Here is a 4,177-nt window from a genome sequence, read left to right as displayed (position 1 = left end):
CCCCAAACCTAGAATCAGCGGCTTTGAACCACTTCAGCGCTAGCTGCGACTGTGTTGGGGCCGGTCTTTGCTCCCTCAACTGAAGCTCTATCTCAATCTCACGCTGCATGGCGGCCTCCTGCAACTCCAGTAAAGAATCATACTGTTGGGTGGAAACAAACTGTCATATATCCGTCTTGAGCATGCTCAAATAACAGGTCATATGAGTCTGCTCTAAAGCAAAATCAGGGCAAAACATGGCCCTCTCAGTAAACATCTGAGTGATATCCATCACCGACTCCGATCCCTGCCTCATGTACAAAAACTCCTAGGCCAACCTTTAACACTCAACCCATGGTGCATATCGAGTACGAAACATCTCCATGAACTGATCCCAAGATACCACAGCCCTCTGCTCAGCAGAATATGATCCTATAACAAGTCTCCACCAATATTTTGCTTCGGACCTGAAGAGATTTAGAGCGCACTTGACCTTCTGGTCAGCTGGGCAAGAGCAGGTGAAAAAGCATCCCTTAACATCAGATAGCCACCTAATGGCTAAGATTGGGTCTTGAAATCCATCGAAGTTCGGGGGCTTCATATTATCGAAGTCCCGATACTGAAAAACCCAAACCTATCCAACACATGCAGCTGCCACGGCTGCAGAGACTGCCACAGCAGCAGCCTCAACAATGGTTGTGTATCTGTCATCAAAGAACTCCATCATAGTGGTCTTAATTTACCCAAATAACTCCAGTATCTGATCCCGTACATTAGACATAACCTCCCCATGGAGAATCTCCCTAATCCTGGCATGCAACTCATCAGCTCCAATCTGCCTACCAGCTCCTGATCTCGACCAGGATCCGGTCTCAAATCGCCTCATAGTCATCATACTAAAATACACCAGGGAGATATCAGATAACAGTCATAATACATATAGCCAAAACGGGGAACCAACTCCCAACAAAGCCCTAGGGGTTGTGACTTCCTTGTTATGCGAACAGGTCATGTGCTTTCAGTAGTACGGGTCCATACTACCTTCCACACCTACTCGTAGTTGTCTCAGAGGATCATCACAACAACCCTAACAATAAACTTCCCTCTAGCATATTCATGCACTCTATCCTCACTTCCGTAAGGAAGGATACACATACCGACTGGCCGGCTGACCCCATATAACTCATCCTACCACTAACTGCCACACGACCCTCCATTGGTGTTAGATAACTATTGCATGAATATTATCACATACTAGATGCCCTAAACAATCTTAAGAAAAAGGATTTAATACCACAACGGTTAGACGCAAAGAAGAGTTGCGCAACAGGACCAATTCCCTAACCCCAAGACCATTTAACCCATGCAGTATGCGACTTAGCACATTCATTCAACAACTAGTTTACACACGAAAGAGTCATACAACAATCAATAGGGGACTCTAAAGAAGATAAGGCATCAAATCTCAGGCAATTTTATCATAATATTCCTGAGGATCCCTATCCTGCCACTATTATATTGCTCTAATCATAACATAACCCAATCTCAAATAACTTGTGTGGTAATTTGGGGTCACTTACTGGCTCCGGCTGATCGTACACCTTGCATCATCCTTTATTATTTTGAAAACCATTTGAAAATTGTTTTTAAAAATCTTTTCCTTAGTTTGAGATTGGATTCACATGGGTGTTCCTCTAATTCACTTAAACCAAGGCTCTGATACCAACTTGTATCATTTATAAAAATTCAAAACAAATTTAAACTTTTTCAAACCAACCAAAATCATAATTGTTTACATTGTATTTTTCAAAACATATTCATCATCAAATTTATTACCAAAATCACAAATAAAAACATGAGGAGGTGCACGATCATGCCTTCGCCTTTTCACGATCCTCTGAGGTACCTGAAAAATAATCCAAAATGTCACATCCCCAAACCGATAAAACGGCGGAAACGTCTGGGGGCGGATGATGTCATGTTCAGTATCATAACAATTGAATAATAGAGATCAAAGCATACAAACATTATATTGTTAATTGATATTTTTTTACGTGGTATTTGAATCATTGTTTGACTCCAAAAGTATACAACAAAAAATATAGAGTAAATTACACGAATTGTCCCTATGGTTTAGGGTAATTTGCACGTTTGGTCCCTAACTTATTTTTTTAACTCGGAAGGTCCCTACAGTTTGTTTTTGTTACACGTTTAGTCCCTGTCTTACCTAAAAAGACTATTTTGCCATTGATTTTTTTAATTTATTTAAATAAACACACCCCGAACTCCATTCCCATCACCTTACCTTACTTATCCCACCATTTTTCCCTATTTAAATAATAGTCTTTTATGGTAAGATAGGGACCAAGCGCGTAACAAAAACAAATAGTAAGGACCAAATGCGTAACAATAACAAACAGTAGGGACTTTTCGAGTTAAAAAAATTAGTTAGGGACCAAGCGCGTAAATTACCCCAAACCATAGGGACCATTCATGTAATTTACTCAAAAATATAATACGTAACAATACTAAGCTCCGTCTTCATCAAAACCTGTGTGGGTACCTATCTTCTGATTTCCTGAGAATACTAGTGGTTTTGAAAAAGTTTCAACATTTAAGTTTGTGAGTTCACAAGCAGTTTGTATGAAAAAGGTATGTCTTTTTTCCTTGAAAATGTTAGTATGTTCTTCCAGAAAATTTAATATTTTATTTGATATGTAATGTAGTCTTAAACACACTAAGACTGAAATTATTGTACTCTAAAGTAGTATCATGTAGTTTTATATCTTTATAAAACTATTTGAATGCATGTTTCCAAAATTGTAAACTATATGTACTGGAAAGTAATGTACTGTGGTTGTATTCGTGTCAAACTCGTTTGAATGTATGTTTCCAGAAATGTAATTTGTATTGTACTAGAAAATAATGTGATGTAGTTTTATCTAAATAAAACTACTTGAAGACATGTATGTATTCATAAACCAAACGTATTGTTAATATCCCTTGTGAGTTATTATAACCATACTTAGTGACTGTTATTATGTTACGATGTTCTTCACGTGTTGGAATGTTACGACATTTGTCACCCCAGACCTGCCCGTCTAACTATAGCTAATAGTTTAGATGCGGGATTGTCATTCCTGTATAGATCTATACATAATTATTATCACGCTCTCCCTCCAGGAGACTCTGGTTATAAAAACAGGACTTTTGTTGGTACTTAGGTAAGTACTTGAAGACGTGTCTCACAAAGCTATATTGACTGTTTATGTGTAGTATGATGAAAATTCCTTGTTCTTGTAAATGTATGTATCATCATTTTATTGTGGTTACTTGGTATAAAATAATTATACTTTGGAATAATTATTTTATATTGTATCTTGAGGAGGTAGAATAGTGTGTATGTCTCATAACTATACCTATTATAGTTTGTATACGTTCCTGAATTTATAGATAACGATATTTCATGTATTTTCAGCATTTTCGCAAAAAAATATAGAAAGCATAACGATTTGTAATTGAACACAAGCTTACTTGTTTTTTACTTGTATTCCCCCCCCCCCCTTAAAAACATATAAAAATCGTGAAAACTGTAGAGGTCTGAACTCACCTTGAGTGTGCATTCTTGGTTGAAATACGAAGTGATAGTGATGGTCCTCGGGTAGAACACGTGTATATCGTTTGTATCCTAATTTGTTTTCAACGCATGATAACGTGTATAAATTAGATAAGCCTCAATAAAGTGTTATATAAACACTAAGAGATATAAAGAAACTTACCATTAATTCCTAAGAATTAATTGAAGAACTTTGTATTCTGGGGAAATTTTGAAGGTGTTCTGGGAATGTTTGAAGGAATTCTTGGATTTTGCTTGAAGATTTGAAGATTTTAAGCACACCTTTGAGAGGAAATTGCGAGATTTTCAAGAGTGAAATGAGGAATGAGGAAAGTGATTTCGGTTAAACATACATACATACATACATACATACATACATATATATATATATATATATATATAGGGGTAAAAATGATTTGACACTTGCATTAGGATGTGTATTCTATCACATTGGAAGGTATGCCACCGCCTAGAATTTGTGATCTCGGATTATCCTCCAAACCGAGAACCCTTGATTTTAGTCATAAAGCCCAACCGAGAACATCTTGATTTCGGTCCAAGTGGTTCTTGGTCTCGCATAGT

The sequence above is a fragment of the Lactuca serriola genome, chromosome 3 (assembly GCF_051521515.1).
Source record: "Lactuca serriola cultivar US96UC23 chromosome 3, Lser_US96UC23_V15, whole genome shotgun sequence".
In the NCBI taxonomy this organism is placed as follows: domain Eukaryota; kingdom Viridiplantae; phylum Streptophyta; class Magnoliopsida; order Asterales; family Asteraceae; genus Lactuca; species Lactuca serriola.
The sequence above is the reverse complement of the archived record's forward strand: the minus strand, read 5'-3'. Positions refer to the sequence as shown.